Genomic DNA, 26,423 nt, shown 5'->3' on the forward strand with positions numbered 1-26,423 from the left:
TGAGAGGCAAAAGGAAGAGGTGATGAGGAGAGGACAACTGGAGGAGATTACTAGAAAAACTAACAGAAAAATCTAAGGTCTCCATGTTTGCCAGTAATAATGAAACTCAGGCTGGGCATGGTCAGGCAAATGGCAGGGACTCCACACTCCAGAGAGGGCTGAGGCGAGAGATACTTTATTCCTATCTGATGGACAAGTCTTTCTCTTTGGGGAAGGGCCGTAGCTCAGTGATAGAACACCTGCTTTGCAAGCAGAAGGTCACAGCTTCAATCCCTGGCATTTCCAGGCAGGGCTGAGAGACTTCCCTGCCTAAAACCCTGAAGACCCATTGCTGCTGATCCATGATGGATCAATGGTCTGATTCAGTATAAGGCAGCTTACTATGTTCTTATTGACTGCTGAACATTGTTTGCTGGGGACAGTTGTCCCTGTTGCCCAGCAGCTGGGCCACTTCTGCCAATGGTTTCAGTGAGCCTCTGCTCGTACAGACATGGGAAGCCTTAGACAGTTCCTATAGGAAGGAAGGCTACCAGTTGCTGGAAAACATGGAAGGGAAGAGAGGGCTCTTGGGCTCAGATCCTGCCTGTGGGATTCCCATGGGGGCATCTGGTTGGCCACTGTGAGAACAGGAGGCTGAATCAGATGTGCCCCCTTTGGCCTGATCCAGCAGGCTCTTCTTAGGTTCTTATGACAGTCCTGATTGTCCCACCCTTTCCCTCAACCTAAAGGTGTAGACCACCCACACAAAGCCCAGTTGTGCTGTTGGAGGGGAGGGAGAGGAGGGTGTGGTGGTGGCTGGATTGGAGGATTAATTGGCCACTCAGGTTCAACAAGGGCAGAGTGTCCAGGAATGGCTGCTGGGGGGGGGGTGGAACAAGGCTCCCTTGTTCACAGGCCTTCGTCACCACCTTCTCTCCTTTGAAAGGGACCTCCAGTCTATCCTTTGGCCTCAGGAAATAAGAAGGCCGCTTCAGTCCACAGCCTGCTCTGCAAACACTGCCACAGACAAGGCCACTGTTGTTCAGAGCATCATGGAGGCCCAGCTCTCAGCGTGTTTTTCCACCTTAAGAAAATTGTGTGGCTCCAGCAGGAAATGGAGGGGAACATACAGACTCTTTCAGGGCAGGGAGGGTGTTGTTTTCCTGGAATAAGCTCTGCCATGCTCTCTGGTGGTGCTTAAAAGAGCTCTTTTGATGAATCCTGTTTACTCTTACAAGACTTGTATTACTTTCTCTGGCACACCTACCAGCCCCTCCCTCCATTAACACACAAGCACACACATTAAATATAACACACCCATAATTTCCAAATCAATGCTTTGTTCTGCTTCTGGTCTGTGTCAGTTTGTTAAGAACATGAGAGAAGTCCTATTGCAGAGCTTTCCAAACTTTTCATGTTGGGGACACACTTATTAGATGTGCATCATTTCGCGGCACAGTAATTCAGTTTTACTAGCAAACCAAAAGTTAAACTAACCCCTTTCCAGCATTTGCACAACACACCTGCACACTGCAGTCAGCACACCACTGTGTCACGACACACAGTTTGTAAAGCTCTGCCCTGCTGGATCAGACCAAAGGCCCCTCAAGTCCAAGCTCCTGACCTCACAGAGGCTGACCAGAAGCCCGCAAGCAGGACTTCAGGGCAGCTGCACTCTCCCCACTTGTAATTCCCAGGACCTGGCATTCAGAGCCCTCTGACGCTGGAGGTGGCACAGAGCCATCAGGGTTAGCAGCTGCTGGTAATTCATTCATACATCTGTTCTATCCTGTGTTTGCATCAATCTAGGATTCCTTAAAATAAAATAAAACTGCACACACAAAAATCACATTTACATGCATATTTTACAACCAGATATGAATTTGCATATGTATTTTCTCTCAGTGTTTGCATATTTAGATGAAAATGTGCATTGTAAATGCACTTTGGTGTGTTTCTTTTCTTTTTTTAAATAATATTTATTAAAGTTTCAAATGTTACAAAAAGAAAAAGAGATAATTCCAAGTTAAACAAAAACTTAATAACACATCACAATAAAGAAAGAAGAGAAGAGGGGATTTTTTTTTTATAAAAAACAGAAAAACAGAAAAATAGAAACAATTAAAAAACACAACGAACCTTTCCATAACTTATCTTTCATTTACTTGTTTCCTTGACCTCCTCGCACCTCCCTTTTTTGTATTCTAGTTCGGTTAGCTATTTCAGCAAATCCTTTCCATCGTTCCCAATTTTTATCCTATAATTTATCTTAATATAATGTAACTTTACCTTTCCTCCTTTCATCCATTAACAATCTATTTTTGCTTAATCCTTTATAATATTTCTGCTGAAGCCACATAACTTCATTCCAGCCTCCTTCTAACATTCCTTAATTTTACAATGTTTCTGTAAATAAACTTTAAATTTCTTCCAATCTTCTTCCACCGACTCTTCTCCCTGGTCTCGGATTCTGCCAGTCATTTCCGCCAGTTCCATGAAGTCCATCACCTTCATCTGCCATTCTTCCCGGGTGGGTAGATCTTGTGTCTTCCAGTACTTTGCAATAAGTATTCTTGCTGCTGTTGTAGCATACATAAAGAAAGTTCTATCCTTCTTTGGCACCAATTGGCCGACCATGCCCAGGAGAAAGGCCTCTGGTTTCTTCAGAAAAGTATATTTAAATACCTTTTTCATTTCATTGTAGATCATTTCCCAGAAAGTCTTAATCCTTGGGCATGTCCACCAGAGGTGAAAGAATGTGCCTTCAGTCTCTTTACATTTCCAACATTTATTATCGGGCAAATGGTAAATTTTTGCAAGCTTGACTGGTGTCATGTACCACCTGTAAATCATTTTCATTATATTCTCTCTTAAGGCATTACATGCCGTAAATTTCATACCAGTGATCCATAACTGTTCCCAGTCAGCCATCATAATATTATGTCCAACATATTGTGCCCATTTAATCATAGCTGATTTCACCGTTTCATCCTGAGTGTTCCATTTCAACAGCAAGTTATACATTCTTGACAAGTTCTTACTTTTAGGATCTAACAGCTCTATTTCCAATTTTGATTTTTCCACCTGGAAGCCAATTTTTTTTGTCCAGATTATATGCCTCCATTATTTGATAATAATGGAGCCAATCCCGCACTCTATTTTTTAGTTTTTCAAAACTCTGTAGTTTTAATTTATCTCCCTCTTGTTCTAAAATTTCCCAATATTTCGGCCATTTGGCCTCCATATTGAGCTTTTTCTGAGCCTTCGCTTCCATTGGTGACAACCACCTTGGGGTTTTATTTTCAAGCAAGTCCTTATATCTTATCCAGACGTTAAACAGTGCTTTTCTGACAATATGATTTTTAAACGCTTTATGTGCTTTGACCTTATCATACCACAAATATGCATGCCACCCAAATACGTTGTTAAAACCTTCTAGATCCAGCACGTCAGTGTTTTCAAGAAGCAACCATTCTCTCAGCCAGCAAAAAGCGGCTGATTCATAATAAAGTTTAAGGTCTGGCTGGGCAAATCCACCTCTTTCTTTAGCATCAGTTAGTATCTTAAATTTTATTCGAGGTTTCTTGCCCTGCCAGACAAATCTAGAAATATCTCTCTGCCACTTCTTGAAACAATCCATTTTATCCAGAATTTGCAATGTTTGAAACAAAAACAGCATCCTAGGCAGTACATTCATTTTTATCGCAGCAATTCGGCCTAGCAATGATAGCTTCAGATTTGACCATATTTCTAAGTCCTTTTTCACTTCCATCCAACATTTTTCATAGTTATCCTTAAATAAGTTCACATTCTTGGCAGTCATATTGACCCCTAGGTATTTCACTTTCTTAACCAGTGTTAATCCTGTTTCTTTCTGAAACCTCTCTCTCTCTCAATCACTGTTAGGTTTTTCTCTAACACCTTAGTTTTCATTTTGTTCAACTTAAAACCCGCTACCTGACCAAATTCTTGAATTAGTTCCAATACTCTTTTAGTACTAGACTCTGGCTCCTGTAATGTCAATACCAAATCATCAGCAAATGCTTTCAATTTGTACTGTTTAGCTCTGACTTGTATACCTTTAACCAATTGGTCCCTTCTAATCATGTTTAAAAGGACCTCCAGGACCGATATAAAAAGCAATGGAGAGATTGGGCAACCTTGTCGTGTTCCTTTCTCTATCTTAAATTCTTCCGTCACCACATTATTCACAATTAATTTAGCCTTTTGTTCTAAGTAAATTGCACCTATACCATTTCCAAACCCTTGACCAACCCCCATCCCTTGTAAGTTTTTCTTCATGAAACTCCAAGAAATATTGTCAAAGGCTTTCTCCGTGTCCACAAATATCAGAACTGCTTTAGTATTAATATTCACTTGTAATTTCTCTAGGATATTAATTATGTTCCTCGTATTGTCAGACAAGTGTCTGCCCGGGAGAAAACCCGCTTGATCTTTATGAATTTCTTCTACTAACACCTTTTTTAGTCTTTTAGCCAAAATATCTGCAAAAATTTTATAATCCACATTAAGCAAAGATATGGGGCGGTAATCTTAAGCTGTGTCTTCTCAGACTCTATTTTCGGTATAAGTGTAATATAAGCTTCCTTCCACGACTCTGGTGCCCTTTTCCCTTCCAATATTTCATTACAGACTTCCTTTAAAGGTTGTACTAACCATTCTTTCAAGGATCTATAATATCTTGAAGTCAAAGCATCCGGTCCTGGGGATTTACCTAATTGCATGTTCTGAATGGCCCCTTCTACCTCACTTTGGTGTGTTTCTTAAGCTAAGAACTAAATTTGGAGAAACAAAATTTAAAGGATAAATATGTTCCAATCTACACATTAGTCTGGGAACTGGAGTTCATTTCAGGGCTCATCCAGACTTCCTTTTGTGCTGTGTTTCTAGGCACAGGTCCAAGATTTAAAGCTGAATTTGTGTGGGTTCTATTGGCCCTGCGCTTACCCCAGGAAAACACTTGTTTTACTGCTGAATCAGAGCAAATGGCAATTGGGTTTTCAGTGGATTCCCATTTGCTCCAATTCAGTGGTAAAATGTGGGTTTTTCCTGAGAAAGGAAAAACAAACAAACTCGGGCACAAAGTGCAGATCTATGCCTGGAAAGTGCAGCACAACAGGAAGTCTGGATGAGCCCCCAGTTTGCATCTGAATTCACAGCAATCAAATTCCGATTCCATAACAAATCCCATTTTTGGCACCAGTAATTCCATTCCTATTTTTCCTGCTGGTGATGCCTTGTTAAAGTGTTAACGTGTTCGGATGGAGTAGTCTTCTCTGTTTACATGCTAAATTGGTATTATGGTTGACATTTAAATTATGGCAGTATAAACAGTTGTAAGACTCGTAGTACAATTATAGAATTGTGAAGTTGGAAGGTGTTACAGTGGTACCTTGGGATGCGAACGGGATCCGTTCCGGAGCCCTGTTCGCATCCTGAATAGAACGTAAGACGTGGGTCTGCATGGGTCGCATCTGCGCTGGTCGCATTTTACCACTTCCGCGCATGAGCGTGACGTCATTCTGAGCATCTGTGCATGCGCGAGCGGCGAAACCCGGAAGTAACGCGCTCCAGTACTTCCGGGTTGCCGTGGAGCGCAACCCGAAAGCACTCAACCTGAAGCACATTCAACCCTGCTCATTTTCCCTTATGGGGTATCCAAGAGCCTGTATAGAGTCCTTAAGTGGGTTCCCTATCAGTAGGAGAAAATAACAGAGGCCAACCAGAGTATATTGAGAAGCAAAGCGGCTAGTAAGCCTGATCTTTATTAACTGTTGCAAGAGGGAGGTGAGAATCCAGAACAATGGTGTGTAAGCCCTTATATAGACTTTTGAAATTGCCCACCCTGTTGCGCAAGACCAAAGTGGTTTGGGAGAGTCAAAATGGTTTCAGGATTGCTTTCCTGTACCATTTCAGACACATGGTTTATATACTTATGTATGTGTTTGCCTTGTACATTTATGAATGTTTATTTTATCTTTGGGACCTTAGAATTCTTATAACATTCCCCCCTCTGGGGCTATAATTTTTACTAAAATAAATTGCCCCATAAGTAATAACCATATGTTGTAAATGGATGTTTTTGTGTAAACCTGAAGAGACTTGCATGTCAGGGTGGAATGGCGCCGAACGGATGTGGCGGATGGCGTTCTGCGCTGTGAAGGTTTGGAATTCTCCTGACATAAATGCAGTCCTGTTGTCTGAGACGAGAGTGTCAGGGAGCCCATGAGTTGCAAACAGCCTGTGTTGTACCCAGATGGCTGCGGATGTAGAAGTGGACGGTACCAGTGCGACTTCCAGCCATTTGGTGTAGGAGTCCACCACTATGAAGAATGTTTTCCCCTGAAAGGGGCCAGCGAAGTCCACATGCAGGCGTGACCATGGTGCTCGGGCGGACTCCCAGGGCTGGACTGGGGCCCTTGGGGGATCTGGGTGGGATTCTTGGCAGGCCTGGCAGTGTTTGACCCAGGCCTCTATCTCTCCAGCGATCCCCGGCCACCACACATAACTCCTGGCAAGGGCCTTCATTCTTACTACCCCTGGGTGTGTCTCGTTTAGGGCTGTGAGGACCCTTTTGCGGAGGGGCTGGGGAACAACGACCCTGCTTCCCCATAACAGGCACCCCTTGTGGGCCGACAGTTCATGTTTGCGGGTTGTGTAGCCAGCGAATTCTGGCCCGGGGCTGCTGCTGGGCCATCCCCTCCACACCCAGTCCAGGACCCGGGAGATGACCCTATCTTTCTTGGAATGGTGTGCAACTTCTTGTGCCTGAATGGGGCAGTCAGGAAGCAGCTCTAGGCTCATAACCTCTTGTGCAGGTGCTGGGTCGGGGCCTGTTTCCGGTAGTGGTAGCCTGCTGAGGGCGTCTTCATGGCCCATCGCCTTTCCCGGGCGGTGAATCAGTGCATACTGGTAGCTGGCAAGGAAAATTGACCACCTGAGGATGTGAGGAGACAGCACTTGGGGGGTCTGCTTTTCGGGGGCAAACAAGCCAAGCAACGGCTTGTGGTCAGTCACCACGGTGAAGGGCCGCCCGTACAAGAAATCATGGAATTTTTTTACTCCCTTCACGATTGCCAGCCCCTCCTGGTCTATTTGCGAGTAGTTCTGCTCGGTTGCGTTGAGTGTCTGGGAAAAGTATGCTACCGGTACCTCTCTTCCATCCGGGAGTTGGTGTCCCAGGACAGCGCCAATGCCAGCATGCTAGCACCACCGGCAGCCTCTCGTCGAAGTGTGCCAAGACCGAGTTTGAGAGAAGCAAGTCCTTGACTGCCTGTAATGCAGCCTCCTGGCGCTGGCCCCACACCCAAGGGGCCCGCTTGTCCAGGAGTCTGTGTAGGGGCTCCGCTACCGCCGCCTTGTGGGGAAGGAAGGAATGGTAAAAGTTCAATAGTCCCAAGAAGGCCTGAAGTTCAGTCTTGCTCTTGGGCGCTGGAGCATCACAAATGGCCCGTACCTTGTCCCCAGTCGGGTAGACCCCTTCTGCGTCCACCATAAATCCCAGAAAGTCCACCTGAGGCACTCCTAGTAGACATTTTTCCCGCTTCACCTTGAGACCCGCCGTCTGGAAACGGTGCAGAACGGTGCGGAGGCGGTCCTCAAACTCCTCTGGTGTGGGCCCGGCAATCAACACATCATCGAAGAAGGGGGTGATGCCAGGAATCCCTTTAAGGAGCGAGTCCATTAGATTCTGGAATATGCCTGGTGCCACACTGACACCGAATTGCAGCCGCTTTACCCTGAACGCTCCTCTGTGCGTCACAATCGTCTGTGCCTCTGCTGTGGCCTCATCTACTGGCAGCTGTTGATATGCTTGGGCCAAGTCCAGCTTGCCAAAAATTTTCGACCCAGCCAGGGTGGCAAGAACATGGCTTACCACTGGCACTGGGTATGCATGGGCCGTGAGGGCCTTGTTTATGGTACATTTGTAGTCTGCGCAGATGCGGACCGAACCATTAGGCTTGACAGGTGTGACGATTGGGGTTTCCCAGGGGGCATTAGGCACCGGCTCCAGCACTCCTTGCTCCACGAGCCGGTCCAATTCCTCGTCTATACGGGGTTTCAGGGCGAATGGGACCCGGTGGGCCTTGAGCCTGACCGGTCGTACTGCGGGGTCAAGCTGTAGAGCAATGGGGGGGCCTGTATACTGTCCCAATTTCCCATCGAAAACCCCTGGAAATTCCTTGCATATGGCGTCCACGTCCACTTGTAAGGTAGTGTGGTTCACCCCGGTGATGGCTAGCCCCAGTGGTCCAAACCATGCCAATCCCAGTAAGCTAATGTAGGGGCCCTTGACCACAAGCAAGTCCAGTTGCTGCGTCCGCCCTCGGTATTGCACCCTGAAGGTCCCCATCCCCATTGTGGGGACCTTACGTTTCTGGAAGTCCCGGAGGGTGAATGGGGCTGGCCTGAGTTTGGGACCCCCAGTAGGACACAGTTTCCTTAAGGTCCTTGCCGAGATTATGGATAGAGTTGAACCCGTGTCAAGCTCCATGCGGCTTGGGGCCCCCTCTATCTGTACCTCTACATAAATTTTCTCTATGTTGGGGTGGGGCAACTGGTATACCTGGAAGTCCGTGAGCTCCGTCGAGTTGCCTTGGTGCGTTGGGCCCCGGGACCTGGGGCTCTTGAATTGGTCATCTGATGCCTGGCGTCGGGTGGGCCGAGCTCAACACACCCGGGCGATGTGTCCCAATTTTCTGCACTGCCTGCACTCTACGTTGCGGAAACGGCAGGTCCTCCTCTCGTGACTTTCCCTGCAGCTTGCGCAGTTCCCTCCTTCTCGTCGAGGCAGCTGTGGTATGTGGGCTGCTTGAGTGTGCTGCTGTACTTCCCATCGAGTACGGTGCACCTCCTCCCTGTCAGATCCTGAGTCGTCGGTGAGGTCTTCGTGGTGGACCCTCGATTGGGATGGCCGGCTCGGCCGTGCCTCTTGCGTTGACCTCTTGGCAGCTTCCATTGCCAGGGCCTCCTCCAGAGCGACCTGGAATGTTATGTCCTTCTTAGCGTAGAGGCGTCGTTGCAGCTTCTCATCCTTCAGGCCACCGACGAGGCGGTCCCGAAGCATGTTCTCCAGCTCTGAGAAGTTGCAGAACCGGGTGGCTTGGCGGAGAGAGGTCACAAACCCAGTTATGGTTTCCCCAGGGGCTTGCCGCTTTGCGTAGAAGGCATTTCGATGAGCCACCACTGAGGGCTGCGGCGAAAAGTGCCCCTTCAGCTGTTCCATTATTGTTTTGTATGGAACAGTAGCGACGTCTTCAGGTGCAAGGAGAGCCCGGGCGATTTCAAACGTCTCCTCTCCGCAGATGCTGAAGAATATCGCCCTATTTTTGGCGTCTTCTTCATCGGTGACCCCTTTGGCTTCTAGGAGGAAGGTGAAATGGGAGGCGTACGCTTCCCAGTCTCCAGATGCTGGGTTGAACGGCGAGAAGCTGCTGTCGGTTGCCATTCTGAGTTCCTTGTGTCCCGGAGCTGAAGCCTTGATACACGGTGCGAGGCAGCGGTGCGGCAGGTGGCGGTGCTGCAGTGCTGTGTGTGGCAGTCAGGTCAGCGGGATCCCACCTTCGTCGCCAGTGAAATGTACTCAGAGTCGCAAAGTGATTTCATGCTCTTTATTCAGCTCATAGTGGTGAAGAGGAATGAATGAAAGTCCCCTCAAAGTATCTGCTTTATATACATTATTTACACAATGGGCTGCACATCATTGGCTAATTCTGGAATTCTACTGTAAGCCAATCAGGTTGTGGATTCACTTATATCTGGAGCATGATTGGGTGGTTTCTGCCAACCAATCATACTGCTGCATTGTTCTAGGACCAATCATACTGCTGCATTGTTCTAGGACCAATCAGACTGCTGCATTCTGAATCCTATTGTTCTAGGACCAATCAGACTGCTGCAGTTTGGATCCTATTCAACTCAGTACATAACAATAAAGATACCCAACTCTTTCAACCATTCCTCATGGTTTCCATGATTCTCTTGGTCAGCCACCTCTGCACACCTTCCAGCTTGTCCATATGCCCAGCAACTTTGTTGGAGGTTTTTAAACAGAGCTTGGTCAGGGATTTGTTAGCTGTGATTCCTGCATTTAAGGGGGCTGGACTAGATGATCCACAAGTCTCTTCCAGCTCTATGGTTCTATGACATACCCTTCAACATCCTGCTGACCAAAATTAGGATGTCCCATTTTGGTGCTGATCCCGTGAGACTACAAGACGAAAAAACAAGCACCTTTCATTCCAGTGCACTGGCACAAGCCAGTTGACTTGTGCCAGGGCACCAGATCAAAAACAGGACATTCTGGAATCCATTCAGAAGTATTGACTTCTGTAATTCTGGGGTGTCCTGCTTAAATCAGGACTGTTGAGCGGTATGCTATGATTCTATGATGCTATATCGTTGCTGCTCTACATTGGCCTGAACTGTGATCCCTGTCTCCCTCCCTCCCTCCCCTTGCACCATTTCTAAACCTTCATAATCCTAACCAGATCCACAAACTCGGTGTGAGAGCCTCACATGTGTTTTTTTCATAATTAAATCAAGTGAGGGAAAGACCGGAGGAAATGTGTGAAAATGAAGGCCCGGTGGAGCTCTTAGGAAGTGGATGAACAGAATCTAAGAAAGAAAGAGCAGCGGTCTGGAAATCAAAGGGCAGGAAAGAAGATTGAGATGAGAGGCTTGGGGTTTCCCCTTGGCCACTGGTGATGGGACCATCTGCAAGCAATCAGGCTCACCTCAAGCTGACCTTCCCACCCCCATTTTCATTCAGTCCTTGGCAGCTCTGCTTTGCTTCCCTGGCTTCCTCCTTGCTACCACCCACCCCTTCCCTAGATAGTTGTGAGCCCCATGGGAAAAGTGGCCCAGTCCCAAGATGGGCTCTCAATAGCAACAGGAAATGGGCCTCAGAGTGTTGGCCTGAGACAACAGCGCTACAAAACCCAATTCTGCAGGATCAGCTTGACTAGAAATAACTTCCCACTCCACCCATCCCAAAATCTGATCCTAGCGCACCCTAATGACTGAGTGGGAGGTGCAACAGAGGCAGGAAAATAGCTCAAGAGATGCAGCAAATGGCTTGTGAACAATTTTTTCATTCTCTGCTCCCTTGGACAAGCAGCCTTTTACAGCACTGAATTCCATTCGAAGAGACCTTCCAGAAGCCTTGCGGTGTTTTTGCAATCATATTCTCCACCAAAAGCGATATCAGCTCCTCAGTCCATGGGCCTTTCTGTAGCCAAAACTGCACCAAGTACATAAGAGAGAAGGATCATCGGGCTTGTGAGGAGGAGCCGGGTGGTTTTTTTTTTATAGAAGTACTGAAAAATCTGTAGAAAAAATAACCCAGGGAAGGGAGGGAACGAAACACGCCAAATGAGGATTGAGCATGGCTCTTGGTCTGGAAATGGTTCCTCACCCATGTATGAAGCTGTCCTCCTTAGGTATGAAGCTACAGTAAATAATAAGAACAAAATATTACTCACCCTGGTAGCCTTTAAAAGCAGCATCAGTTCCTACCAAAAGCCAGCAGCAGGCCTTTGGAAACACTCTCCCCCCACCTCCTCTCTCAGTTCCCCCCACTCCAACTGCAAAAAAGCAGGCTTCTGTAGCCTGTCACCCAGCTGCCAAAGTATTTAATTCTGCCTCTGTCCAAGCAGACGCGGAGTGTGCAGGAGCTGGGAGCTGCCAGAGGCCACTAAGCAATCCACTTTGTTAACTGTGGCACAAGCCTTGGGGGAAGGCCATTTTATAACAACAACAACAACAACAACAACAACAACAACAACAACAACAGTAATAATAATAATTTATTATTTATACCCCGCCCATCTGGCTGGGCTTCCCCAGCCACTCTGGGCGGCTTCCCAAAAAATATATTAAAATACTGTAATAATTAAAGTACTGTAATTTTGCACTCAAACTGGATGCGTCTATTCTTCCTGCAGTCGCACTTCTCCCAAAGCTGTGAGGAATCTAATGACATCCTGGAGAGGTGCAGGCAGAGTGAAAGAATCAAGCTCTGTACAGACAGATTTTCAAAGAGTTGGAGATGGTGTTGTTGCTTGTCATACATATTGCTGGAGGTGGGGACAGTCTCAGTGATACCCAGGAACACCTTCCAAACCAGTGTTTGTTTGTAAGAGGAAGCTTTGCTGAACTAGTCAAGCCAGTCCCTGAGCTGTACACATCTTAAGCTCTGTTGCCATAGAGACAAATGAGGGAGGCTTTCACCTTCCACATTTGGCTGGATGCCACATCATCCTAGGATGGGGAGCAACAGGCCAAGAGGCAGCTGTGGTGCTGGGGGTGAGTTTTGGCTGATCCTGGAAGCTGGAGAGATAGAGAGGTGTCTTGCTGTTTGCTGCGGCTTCCCTGGAAACCTTTTGGTAAGCAAGATCTGCTGGGGTGTTAATGCTGTGAGACTTTCCATCCTGTGCTCAGGTTGCATATATGTGTGCATAAATAAAACCATATACCCTAAAGATACCAGTCTCCACTTACCTTCATTCCAAGGAAACCAAACCCTAGGTAAGCACAGGAGAGATTGGGGGTGCATTTAATAATGTATTCATTCTCTCCCCTACTATGGTCTCTGGTGAAACTGTTTTTGCTGGATAGGTTGTAGTGCTAGAAAACCAAAAGTAGCCTCCAGAAATGGGACCAGCATTTCTGCTCTAGACATGCATATGCTTTGATATGCACATTACAGGCATTTATTGGATAATGCCTGTGAGGAGTAAAGTTGCTGTTTGTTTTCCCCCCACCTCGCTCCTAGGGGCAAGTATGGAACTGTTTCAAAAACATACATGTAACCTGTCTGTGGAAGGCTTTGAGTGGTGTAGAAATGCTGGCGATAAATAAATGAATGGAAACAGCTTCCCTTCTCAATTCAAATGTGAAAGGATAAATGCTTATCCATGTATCAAGGGCCTTTCAGCAATGTTCTGTGGTTCAGCATTTCCTGCCTATTTCTCTGTTGAGGGGTGAATGAAATTGACTAGACCCAGTGGCGTAGCGTGGGTTGTCAGCACCCGGGGCAAGGCAAGTAATTTGCACCCCCTAACCCATGGATTTGCGCCCCCTAACCCGTGGATTTGCCCTAACCCCAGATGTTGCGCCCGGTGCGGCCGGCCCCCCCCTGCACCCCCCCACGCTACGCCACTGACTAGACCATTAGCTGCTGATGACAAGGCCCAGTCAATTTCACTAGATTTGTAAGGAGCTAAGGCAGAGATGCTGGATTTCCAACTCTCATCAGCCCCACACCTAGCATGGTCAGTGGTCAGGAATGTTGTAGTCACAGGTTCCCCATCCCTGAGCAAGAGGGAGATAGAATTTAGAATTTGGGTAGCAATTGAAAGGCTACAGTTGACTTGATAGGCTTACCAAGCAGTCAGTACTAGGCTGCGGGAGAGCTGTTAAATGAGAATGGCAGGCAGAAAAATGTCTCTTCTTGTTCTTCAAACAAGATTGACTGGGTTTGGGGCTGCCAACTTTTGAACCAGTTGGAGTAGCTGCCCCTTATGATATTGTAATTTTATGATGCTTCGATGGTTTTATTGCACACATAGTCTTTTTATGAGCTGGTGGTTTATAGATACTCTCATAAATAAATAAATAAAAATAAGTAACACAGTGAAACCAATGAAGATCCTAATTGCTATATGACAGCCCCGTTCCTTTAAGTTCAGTTCACCACATTTCTGCAATGGATTGCAATAAAAAAAGAGCCCTCAAAAAAATTTATCAGCATTTCTCCTGATGCATACGTTTTTGAAAAATACTTTCCCTAATATAATGCATTTTTACTATTATTTTCACTCATCATTTTCTTCTATACTTTCCTCTAATATACACATTTATGTGTATGCAGTTTTTGTTTGGAGAACTGCATTGCAAGTTCTTTATAGAAAAGTGTGGACTTTGCAGGGTGGCTGCATTTTGGTTAGCATCCTGCTTTAGGAAGTACAAACTAGGTAGGTTCAATTGTGCAATTGTGAACGGAGCCAAATTTCTTTCCCCGTTCCTACAGCAGTCTTTAAATGTCCTATAAAAAGTGTAAGCAGCCTTTCTCCTGGGCATGGTCGGCCAATTGGTGCCAAAGAAGGACAGAACTTTTTTTATGTATGCAACAACAGCAGCAAGAATACTCATCGTGAAGTATTGGAAGACACAAGATTTACCCACCCAGGAAGAATGGCAGATGAAAGTGATGGACTATATGGAACTGGCGGAAATGACTGGCAGAATCCGAGACCAAGGTGAAGAGTTGGTGGGAGAAGATTGGGAAAAATTTAAAGTTTATTTACAGAAACATTGCAAAATTAAGGAATGTTAGAAGGTTGTTGGAATGAAGTAATGTGGTTTTAGCAGAAATGATATAAAGGATTAGGTTAAAATTGATTTATTAATTGGTGAAAGACGAGAATTACAGTATATTAAGATAAATTATTAGGATAAAAACAAAGCTGGAAAGGATTTGCTGAAACATCTAGCTGAACTAGAATACAAAAAAGGGAGGTGTGAGGAGGTCAAGGAAATAAGTAAAGGAAAGAAAGCTATGTAAAGGTCTGATCTGTTTTTTTTTTTAATTGTTTGTTTGTATTTCTTATATCTTTTTTATTTTTATTTTTTATTGTTCCTTTTTGTAATTTTCAAAATTTGAATAAATATTATATATAAATATATATATATAAAAAGTGTAAGCAAAGCATTCAACAATACCATGAGACCTTGGGCATACAAAAAAATGTGCCCTGCTCCTGAGCTAGGGCCCCTCTCCAAATGCGGAAGGTCATTAAGGATCCCTTGGTAGGCAAAGTCCTACCAAGCACAAACTGCTGTACAGGCTTCTAGAACTAAGCCAAGCTACCTGTTGATACTCTGGAGCTCATAAAATTATTTCTTTGCCAGAACACGGCAGGCAATGTCCAAGTTAGGGAGTTATTTGCGCTGCCTGGTGCCTTCACCATGAGGAATGACTCACCTTGCAGACCACAGCTGGAGGGAGATGTGTGGCTTGAGTTTTCTCCTACCGTCACCCAATCTGCTGCCCCCATTGGAGCCAAGTCTGATGTTGGCTAAACAGAGGAGGATTCACATAAAAGGACTTGAGACTGGAGGAGAGGAGCAATCCCTTGTTTAGTGGTTAAGCGCGGTGGACTCGTAATCTGGTGAACTGGGTTCGATTCCCCGCTCCTCCACATGCAGCTGCTGGGTGACCTTGGGCTAGTCACACTTCTCTGAAGTCTCTCAGGCTCACTAACCTCACAGGGTGTTTGTTGTGCGGAAGGAAGGGAAAGGAGATTGTTAGCCACTTTGTTTTTTTGTTTTTTTTTACTTTTAAAAAAATATATATTTATTGAATTTTCCAAAAATTAATTTAAAAAAGAAAAAGAAAGAAAAAACAGCAAACATACAAAATACACAAAATTAAAACAGATACAATTTCGAAAACTTATTTCCATTAACTTGTTTCTCAGACCTCCTCTCACCTCCCCTTCTTGTATTCCAATTTAAATTTTTCATTCAACAAATCCTTATATTCAAGATTGTTAGCCACTTTGAGACTCCTTAAGGGGAGTGAAAGGCGGGGTATCAAGTCCAAACTCCTCCTCCTCCTCTTCTTCAAGAGTATAGACACCTCTCAGGATTTGTGAGCCGCTGACTGGATGGAAAAGAAGAGAGACAAGCAACCAGGTTCCCAATTGCCCAGGGGATAGAGGCACTGGAAATGTAGATGGGTTTTAGAGCAGTTGAGCAGCTTGGATTTCCCCAAAGAATCCTGAGAATTGTAGTTCAATGAGGGTGCTGATCTATCATGTGGGTTGCAGTTTGATGACAGCTTTGATAATTTCTGCTGTTGCTTTCCCAAAAGAATGCTGTGAATTGTAGTTTAAGGAATACAATGCTCTCCAATTTCATTTGCTCCAGAGAGCAGGGCTAGAACCAATGAGTTTAAATTGCAAGGAAGCAGATTTCAGCTAAACATTAGGAGAGACTTCCCAATGGTCAGAGCCATCCAAGAGAGGCAGGGATGCTGTAGCTCTCATGTTCTTGCTTTGAGCAGGAGTGGACCAGATGATCTCTGAGTCTCCTTCCAACTCTAAAAATTCTTTGATTCTGTAGTTTCACAGAGGGGAACAGGAGCATGCACCCAATTACCACCTTTGCTGCCACTCATTGCTGAAGGGAAGTCGATGCTGTCCTTTTGCTAAATTGGAGGGTGGGGTGTGTGTGCGTGTTTGCAATGGAAGTTACTTTTCACCTTTGCACAAGCCATGCACAAGCCAGATGTTTCTGCAACACACACAATCACCCCTCTATATCCTAGCAAGTGTTGCAAGGATACAATGCAGCCAGGCAATAGCACTGTTTGAGGGTGCTGAGCAAAGACAGCAAGGGCCATGGCCTGGGGAGGAGAGGTGCCAGGCCACAGGGGAAAGCCCCTCAGGCTGGTGCTTTAGGGCCCCACTTGGCCCCCATGCCTCAGCCTCCCCAACCTTGCCCCAGCTGCATGATCCTGATCCAGTCACCAAAATGACAGCTTCCCAGCGGGAATGACAGATTTTCAATATTCTGTATCAGGAATGGGCAACCTCAGGCCTGGTGGGCAAACCCACCATGCACACCTTTCCAGCTGGACCTTGGGACTCTCCTAGGGCCACATCCCTCCCTGTCCTGCTCTGCAACCTTACTTTGGTAAGTTCTGCCTGGCTGGAATGTGCCCTTGAACCCTGACAATGCCTCTTGCGTGCCTGGAGGGTTGCTGTCTCCTGGTCTGCAGGTGGGAGGGGGGTGCTAATTTTGTTTCAGTTAGTATGTTATACTGGTTTTGTGCACATTTGTCTGCTAAGGGGGGGGGGAGTATAATGATGCAATGCAACTGTATCAGCTCACTTTATTCAACAAATCCCTGTACTGTATGTACTTGAAAATCTAATAAACACTTATTTCAAAAAAGTTAAAATAATGAAACCAGCCTAATGTTGTGAGGATAAAGTGGGGAGGAGGGGAACCATGCACGCCACCTTGAGATCTTCAGAGAAAAAAGGCATAAGCTAACTGTGATTCCTGCATTGCAGGGGATTGGACTAGATGACCATTGGGGTCCCTCCCAACACTGTCTCTCTATGCTCCTGTGAAATGTAATAAATAGAAAAACTAACAGCAAACAGCTTTCTTTGGAGAGGCTCTAGGGCTCAACTCATCCTCCACTTGCCTGCACGCCTTCTTTGGAGAAACAATAGCATGTCAGCTATGTTGCATCAGAGTTTTGGCTCCATCCCTGGAGCCATTACAACAGAAGAAAGAATAGCCTCCAGCCCCAAAGCTGGTTAAAAAAAGAAAAACACAAGTATCTAGAACAGTGCAGCTGGCTGGGAGCGTGGAAAGTATGACATGGGAATCTTTTCTCTCCCTGCACTGTGGACGCCTGTCTCTTCCTCTGACCAGGAAGGCTTGGAGTTGGGAATGAATGGTATTTTTAGCTCAGGAACACAGCAGTGGAGACCTGGGACCACCTAGAGGAGAGCAACACACAAGCAGTCTAAACTGCAGAACTCTTGATTGTCCCCTTACAGTGCAAGCGACAAAAGTGTATGAAGCATTTCCAGGAGGAGCATCCCTGGAGATGCCACTGGGGAGAGAACCCAAGGCCTTCTGTCTGCAGTGTGGATGCTCTGCCACGGAGCTACAGCCTTTCCCCTGTGCATTCCAATGTCAGTGATGATGGAGGAGGAAGAGGAGACACATATTGTGCAGGCAGAAGGTCCTGTGTTCATTCCCTCCTGTTAAAAAAAAGGGTCAGGAAGCAACTGACAAGGGTCTTCCTGGGTCCTTGGAGAGCTGCTGCCAGTCAGAGCAAGCAATACTAGGCGAGGTAAAGGTAAAGGGACCCCTGACCATTAGGTCCAGTCATGGCCGACTGGGGTTGTGGCGCTCATCTCGTTTTATTGGCCGAGGGAGCTGGCGTTTGTCCGCAGACAGCTTCTGGGTCATGTGGCCAGCATGACTAAGCCGCTTCTGGCGAACCAGTGCAGCACACGCAAACACCGTTTACCTTCCTGCCGGAGCGGTACCTATTTATCTGCTTGTACTTTGACGTGCTTTCGAACTGCTAGGTTGGCAGGAATCAGGCAAGATGGTATTGGCTTTATTTACACATATATACAACCTGAGCATAAGATCTTGCTTCTTCATTAGTCACAGCTTTAGATCTGGCACAGAGTAAACAGGTCTCTGTGCCTCTAGTTTCCAGCCTGCTTTTCAGCTCACTCACATGCCCCCTCTCCGTATTGTTCTTCTACCTAACAGGTAGGAGATAGGGGTGAAGGAAAGGCCCACCTATGATTGGTCAGGGTAATCCTGAAAGTGGGGTGTGTCTGCTGTGTTTCTCTATCCTTCTACCCCAATGTTCTTTTATTTATCATTATCCGAAGAAAGTCAAATATAGATTATACAATCAAAGCAACATAACTTAAAATATTATCTTAAAGATTTCAAAATAAAGCATTACAAAGCAAGTCAACTACAGAATACATATTTAACACAAAGTTAACAAAAAAAATTTAAACTTTTTAAAAAATTGCTAAGTGAAGTCAAATATAAAATGCACATTTAAAACAGCATAATTAACAAGAGAATACAATATTATCATAAGCATCACACAGCTGTTTGGCAGGCACAAAAAGATGGGGCAAAAGAATCCAATAGTTAGGGTTTGTTATCAGGCATAGCGATGTCCCTCTGGTCTCCCAGGATATGGTTACCAGATGTCCCCATTTCCTGGGGCAGTCCCCGGATTTACAAATCTGTCCCCGGACAAAATCCGTCCCTGGAATGTCCCCAGAATCCATTTAATGTTCTCAGATTTATATTTTAAGTGTTGTAGATTTATTAGTAGGGAATGAATGTTGCATGATTGGTCAACGGCACAAGACACATCGTATGGGGACTTCTGGCAAGGCAAAATGGTGGGCGCCACAACAGCAAGCAACTCCTGAAGACAGCCAGAGCCAACTGCACTACCAGGCTGGCTCCGGGCTGCTGAGACTGCCGCTGCTGCCACCACTGCCGAGGGCGAACTGGGGATGCCTGGGGTGTCAACTAGGGGAACCCGTCTACTCCTTAATTCAATTACACACAACTTGCTGCCGATACAAAGTATCATTATATTTTAACTAATTCTTAATTTGTCTTAGGTCTCACATCATTCTTTTTTTTTATAATAATTTTTATTAATTTTCCAACACAAATTAAAAACAAAACAGCTCACAAAACATAGACAAACAAAACATATAAACATGTATAATTTCAAAATCTCTTTTTCATAAACCTAACTTCCCAGACTTCCCCTTACCTCCCATTTTCTGCATCCCTGTTTTAAAATTCCTTCAGCAACCCCTCACTTCAGTTAACTAATTACTCATTTTCTTTTTTTACCCTCTTCTCTTACTTAATCAATTACAGCTGTAATTTTATTTTTTCCTTTCCCTTGACATTTTAGCACTCATTAATTTTACAACAATTCTTAAGATATACTTTAAATTTCTTCCAATCTTCTTCCACCGTCTCTTTTCCTTGGTCACGGATTCTGCCAGTCATCTCCGCCAGTCCCATGTAGTCAATCACCTTCGTCTGCCATTCTTCCAGCGTGGGTAATTCTTGTGTCTTCCAATACTTTGCTAAAAGAATCCTTGCTGCTGTGGTAGCATACATAAAAAACGTCCTATCCTTCCTTGACACCAATTGGCCGACCATGCCCAGGAGAAATGCCTCTGGTTTCTTATGAAAAGTACATTTAAGTACCTTCTTAATTTCATTATAGATCATTTCCCAGAAGACCTTAATCCTCGGGCAAGTCCACCAAAGGTGATAGAAAGTACCTTCAGTCACATTACATTTCCAGCATTTATTATTGGGCAAATGATAAATTTTTGCGAGCTTGACTGGGGTCATGTACCACCTATAAATCATTTTCATAATATTTTCTCTTAAGGCATTACATGCCATAAATTTTATACCGGTGGTCCATAACTGTTCCCAGTCAGCAAACATAATGTCATAACCAATATCTTGTGCCCACTTAATCATAACTGATTTAACTGTCTCATCTAGTGTATTCCACTTCAACAGCAGGTTATACATTCTTGACAAATTCTTAGTATTGGGTTCTAACAATTCTGTTTCTAATTTTGATCTCTCAATCTGGAAGCCAGTTTTCCTGTCTTGTTTAAACGCCTCCATTATTTGATGGTAATGAAGCCAATCTCGTATTTTAGACTTCATTTTCTCATAACTCTGTAATTTAATTTTTCCGTTATCTTGCTCTAAAATTTCACAATATTTTGGCCATTTAGATTCCATATTAAGTTTTTTCACCGCCTTAGCTTCCATTGGTGAAAGCCACCTAGGGGTTTTGTTTTCCAACAGATCCTTATATCGAATCCAAACATTGTACAGTGCTTTCCTAACAATGTGATTTTTGAATCCTTTATGAATTTTTACCTTGTCATACCATATATATGCATGCCAACCGAATCTATTATCAAACCCTTCCAAATCCAAAATGTCTGTATTCTCAAGAAGTAGCCAATCTTTCAACCAGCAGAAAGCTGCCGATTCATAGTACAGTCTTAAGTCCGGTCTCACATCATTCTTAAAGCTACTACTGAAATTAGTCAAATGCTGCAATGGAATTTAAGCTACTGTAAATACTTTTCAAATATATTTTAAAGACTTCCCATTTTGATACAAATGTCTGTTTTGGTTTATTCTTTATTTTTTCACATAAGCTATCTAGTTCCGCATGTTCAGTCAGTTTTTTTTATTCATTCTTGCGTAGATGGAAGTTTATCAGCTTTCCAATTTGAGGCCAATTAGAACTCTTGCAACCATGGCATATAAAAAGATATCCTTTATATTTTTTTAGGAATGTCCAAACCTGTAATTCCCAGAAGCTTCTGGTTTTCTATCGAAGGAGATTTTTAACAGTCTTTGCAATTCTAAGTGGATGTCTTTCCAAAACGCATTGATTTTCTTGCATTGCCACCACATGTGCCTGGTTTTTCTCCATATCTCCAGCAGTTGGTTGGGACACTTTTATACATCTTAGAAAGTTTCCAGGGTGTTAAATACCACCAATGTGGTATAACAAGCTGTGAACTTCCAATTATTTTCCCACAAATTTTCCCATTGGGACATAGTTCTGATCAATCCTGATCAAATTTGCAGATGACACCAAACTGGGAGGGGTGGCTAACACCCCAGAGGACAGGATCACACTTCAAAACGACCTTGACAGATTAGAGAACTGGGCCAAAACAAACAAGATGAATTTTAACAGGGAGAAATGTAAAGTATTGCACTTGGGCAAAAAAAATGAGAGGCACAAATACAAGATGGGTGACACCTGGCTTGAGAGCAGTACATGTGAAAAGGATCTAGGAGTCTTGGTTGACCACAAACTTGACATGAGCCAACAGTGTGACGCGGCAGCTAAAAAGGCCAATGCAATTCTGGGCTGCATCAATAGGAGTATAGCATCTAGATCAAGGGAAGTAATAGTGCCACTGTATTCTGCTCTGGTCAGACCTCACCTGGAGTACTGTGTCCAGTTCTGGGCACCACAGTTCAAGAAGGACACTGACAAACTGGAACGTGTCCAGAGGAGGGCAACCAAAATGGTCAAAGGCCTGGAAACGATGCCTTATGAGGAACGGCTAAGGGAGCTGGGCATGTTTAGCCTGGAGAAGAGGAGGTTAAGGGGTGATATGATAGCCATGTTCAAATATATAAAAGGATGTCACATAGAGGAGGGAGAAAGGTTGTTTTCTGCTGCTCCAGAGAAGCGGACATGGAGCAATGGTTCCAAACTACAAGAAAGAAGATTCCACCTTAACATTAGGAAGAACTTCCTGACAGTAAGAGCTGTTCAACAGTGGAATTTGCTGCCAAGGAATGTGGTGGAGTCTCCTTCTTTGGAGGTCTTTAAGCAGAGGCTTGACAACCATATGTCAGGAGTGCTTTAATGGTGTTTCCTGCTTGGCAGGGGGTTGGACTCAATGGCCCTTGTGGTCTCTTCCAACTCTATGATTCTATGATTCTATAAGAAGAGCCTGCTAGATCAGGTCAAAGCCCGTGGTTCAGCTATGGAACTCCCTCAGGAGACAGTGTTGGCCACCAACTTGGATGGCTTTAGAGGTAAAAGGTAAAGGTAAAGGACTTATGGATGGTTTTATTTTTATTTATTTATTTACGGCTATTAGCCCATAAAATATGTACAAACATAAAAGCACAGAAGTATAAAAACCAATACATCTAACAACAGAAGGGGAACACCACGATGCAAGGGTGGGTCATTGAGCAGTGACAGTAACAGCTTGGGGCCCGGAAAGATCCAAGGGACGGTTCACAGAAAAAGGAGAACTGGAGACGAGATCCGTCATGCACTCTCATCATGACTGTCCGATTAGTTTTTATTGTTGTTGTTGTTTTTTGGTGGTTTTTGTGTGTGAGAAAACCGCATTCAGGAATCGCGCCACCTGCAGAGTTACAGAAGGATCTGTATCCTGCAAAAGCAGTGCGGCATGTGACTCAACAGGCCTGCCAACCAAGCGCAGTAAAGCAGGACCCAGGAATTTAGTCCTAGCTATGCTATGTAAGGGACAGTTGAACATTATATGAGGAAGAGATTCAACTGTTTTCCCGTCACACTCGCATAGCGGAGACACCAAACCCTTGGAAAATCTGTAGCTCAACAGGTTCGATGGAAAAACATTGAACCTTGCACGAATAAATGCAAGTCGGTGTGGTGCAGATGAAAGAGATGACATGTATGATGGAAGGCCAAGTGGTGGGGTTATTCTGTGATACCTGGGGGAGCAGACACCCCCACCCCTGGAGAGGTTGTGTTGATTTTCAATGTCTGCTAATCTTTGCTCGATAAGGCTTTTGGCTGAGCGTAGGTTCATCTTTAAGGAGTCCGCTGGGGAATTGGACGGTTAAGTCCAGTCAAAGGCGACTATGGGGTTGCAGTGCTCATCTCACTTTCAGACCAAGGGAACCAGTGTTTTTCCGCAGACAGCTTTCCGGGTCATGTGGCTGGCATGACTAAACCGCTTCTGGTGCAATGGAACACCGTGAACGAAGCCAGAGTGCACAGAAACACCACTTGCAGCGGTACCTATTTATCTACTTGCACTGGCGTGGGTTGGTACGCAGGTGGTGCTATGGTCTAAACCACTGAGCCTCTTGGGCTTGTCAATCAGAAGGTTGGCGGTTCGAATCCCTGCAATGGGGTGAGCTCCCGTTGCCCTGTCCCAGCTTGTGGCTTTAGAAAGAGACATTCACAATGGCAATGGTCTGCCTCCACAGTTGCTGGAAACCACAAGAGGGGAGAAGGCTCTTGTGCTCGAATCCTGTGTGCAGGTTTCCCACAGGTACGGGGCTGCCCACTGTGAGAATAGGATACTGGACTAGATGGGCCACTGGCCTGTTCCAGCAGGGTCCTCTTACATTTCCATGTTCTTATCTAGTCCAGCATCCTGTTCTCACAATGGCCAACTAGAAGCTAATGGAAGCCTGCAACCAGCACTTGCATGCAGTGCATCTGCTCTGCCCTCCAGCATCCCTCTGACTATTAGCATCACCATCACTGACAGGGATTGCACAGGATATCTGAATGTTTGGTGTTGTGCCTCTCCTTGGAAATGACTTATATAATTTGTTGCTGCAGCCTGCCACTTTCCTCACAGCACAACAGATACCGCTGTCAGGAAAAACGACATAGACATAGAAAAGCAGCCCCAAGAGCTTCCCTGTTCTCTTCATGCCGCATCAAGGAACATAATGGAACTGTGTCAGGAAGATGAGGATAAAATTACAGGGAGAGTGATTCAGCCTCAGGAACAAGTGTGCTGACAGTGTCATGCTCTGGCTGAATGCCAGGCTGAGTGACTACAAATGGCCTTTGGGACGGGACAGACCCCAAAGCAGGAGCAATGGCATTAGCTGCTGGAGCATCTCAGCTCAAGGTGTGGTGAACAGGTACCATCCTGTTAACAGTAACTTTGTGAGGGAGGGTTGGCTTGGACAAATGCCTGCTACTTCTACACCCACCCACATTTCTTCCTCCTCCATCCAGGCAGTCAAGAGGCATTTTCCCAGTTCAAGGACACCTTCCAGGCAGATTAAGCACTTGAGGAGATTGCAGAGCAGACCTGGGGCAGAGTTTCAAGGGCTGGCCTGGGAGGTTCTGGGGCCATATTTCACTCCTCGACCTGAGCTTCCCCCACCCCCCTTAAAAGCTCTTTCGTCTAGCCTACCTATGGGGAAGCTGTGCCCTTCTAGGTGTCAGACCTCAGATCCCAACAGCCCAGCAGGCCAATGATCAGGGAGGTGGCAGCTGTGGTCCTAACATCTGGAGAGCCAGGGGTCCCACCATCCCTTCCTGGGCTCTCTGGAATGCCCATCTGTGAAATGCACTCCTTGGGGTATCCTTTCTTCTTATGTCTTGAAATTAGGCAAGGTCTGGCTTTTGTCAGCTTAGGGTTTCTCCACATTTCCTCTTGTGCTTTTCCCCAGGGAAAACTGCTCTTGAGCACACAGTCGGAGCAAATGGCTATTGGGTTCTCCTCAGGTTGCCATTTCTTCCATTTATCACTCAACAGTGGGTTTTCCCTATTAGGCAAGGGGAAAACCTTTTGGACCCGTGCTTTCTAGGCACAGCAGAAGCAGAACGGTGAATGAGCCCTTAGTCAGTTAACAAACTCATTTCATTGCAAGCTAAACTGCTCTTTGAGATGGGACAGGTGACAGCAAAGAAGCTGGAGGGAGATTGAGAGTGATATTGAACAGTTAACATTCCCATCTAGCGTTTGCAATTGGTATTGCAAGGTCTGGGGTGCCTTGATATTCATGGTCGTTTTGTAAAAATTGAAAATAATTGGGGAGCAAGGATCACAAATATCCAGGGGCATAGCAGGGGGGAGCAGGGGGACTGTGGCCCCAGGTGCAAAATTTTGTGGGAGTGCAACGTGGTGCCAGCTTCCACAGGGATCCCTGCAGCCCACACCCATGGTAACTGGGCACAGGTGGAGGGAGACGTGCCATGGGTGACCCCAGCACAGCCTGGCCTGGTGCTCTTCTCCACAGACATCGGGAGGTCTCACCCACCAAAGGCTGTGTTGGCCAGCTAGGCTCCCCCCTGAATGGACACAGACCTGCTTGGGTCGGGGTGCTCCAGTGGCATCGGCAGTTTGCCCACCCCGGGTGCCACAACCTATGTTCTGGTGCTGCAGATATTTACTGCTGGAAATCCAAACCCTGTAGAAAGAATATGGCGACACTTACCTATAAGGAAACATGCATAGGATCATGCAGAGAACTTGTTAACTATAGGTAAATCTCCTGGGCAGCCTTACACTGTTTTTAGGCTTCTTTAACTGGCTTGCCGTGGAACTGCAGTGCCTGAGTGTAGCTAGGGAGGGGGGCAATATCCACCCCCAAAATCAAGTAAATAAATAAAAATACTTAACTAAAAGTAGAAATTGTAGGAAGATTTCTGAGTACTTGGGGTCAAAAGAAAGAAATTTAAAACAACTGTTGTTGAGACATTTCATTTTGAATCTGCTAGACTGAGCCAGACAGAGGAAGTGGCGGGTGGGTGTCCTGCCCTCCCCACATAAATCCGGGCTACACCCATCCTGCCATGTGTGGAAGTGCTGATCCTTCTCAAGATGTTTAGTTTCCTCAGAAAGCTACAATTCCCAAGGTTCCCTAGGCATGGGTGTTTGCAAGGAGCAGCACCCCCCCCCCCCGGTGAACAATAATCCCAAGACTTTCAGCTTTTATATTCTTAAAAAGAGTAAGATGCTAGCATTTGTAAAACCTGAGATATGAGGCAAAATGTACAGCCACTATTCTTCAGGGGAGGGGACCTTTCTGGGGCAGGCAGGTCCACAGGCAAAATTGGGTGTGGTTCTAGAGGTACATTTTAAAAACTGACTCCAGCTACAAAGAGGCCCTGGGGAGGCAGAGGAACATCAGCTGCTGGTGCTGGAGATCCTACTCCCTGCTTGGAAAGCATTTTCCATCTGGCCTAGGAGGGGGGCCCTGGTCTCACTCCAGCTACAGAAGGCTGGAACAAACTCTTGGGTTGGAGCAGTGTCTAGGGGTTCCTGTTGGGGGCTCTGTTATTGGTTTTACTGCCCTTGCTGTTTAAAATGGTTTTTAAATAACTTTTAATCTATGGGTGTTATAATTTAGTGTTTTTTGTTGTTTTAAATAAAAGGGCATAGGAAATGTGTGGGTAGAGAGGAGCTGGGCAGGGGGCGCAATCACAGTGGTTCAAGATAGGGCAAGGCATGGTGGAGCAGGCCAGGTAAGGGGCACACAGCCCAGGCAAGCAGTGACTGAGGCAC

At 45.5% G+C, this 26,423-nt stretch overlaps 1 protein-coding gene and 1 long non-coding RNA gene across 2 annotated transcripts in view; one reads left to right on the forward strand and one right to left on the reverse strand.

The window, feature by feature from the left end:
* The window catches only part of CSPG4 (chondroitin sulfate proteoglycan 4), a 129,752-nt gene that overhangs the window by 66,941 nt on the left and 36,388 nt on the right, over positions 1-26,423 (forward strand). The window lies entirely within an intron of this gene.
* LOC309329021 overlaps positions 19,432-26,423 on the reverse strand; it is a 48,238-nt gene continuing 41,246 nt past the window's right edge. The window contains exon 2 of the long non-coding RNA XR_014151024.1: positions 19,432-20,658. This is a non-coding gene — a long non-coding RNA (uncharacterized lncRNA). The remainder of the gene's footprint in view (positions 20,659-26,423) is intronic.

Source organism: Podarcis erhardii (genome assembly GCF_964252035.2).
Source record: "Podarcis erhardii genome assembly, chromosome: 14".
NCBI classification, from domain to species: Eukaryota; Metazoa; Chordata; class Lepidosauria; order Squamata; family Lacertidae; genus Podarcis; species Podarcis erhardii.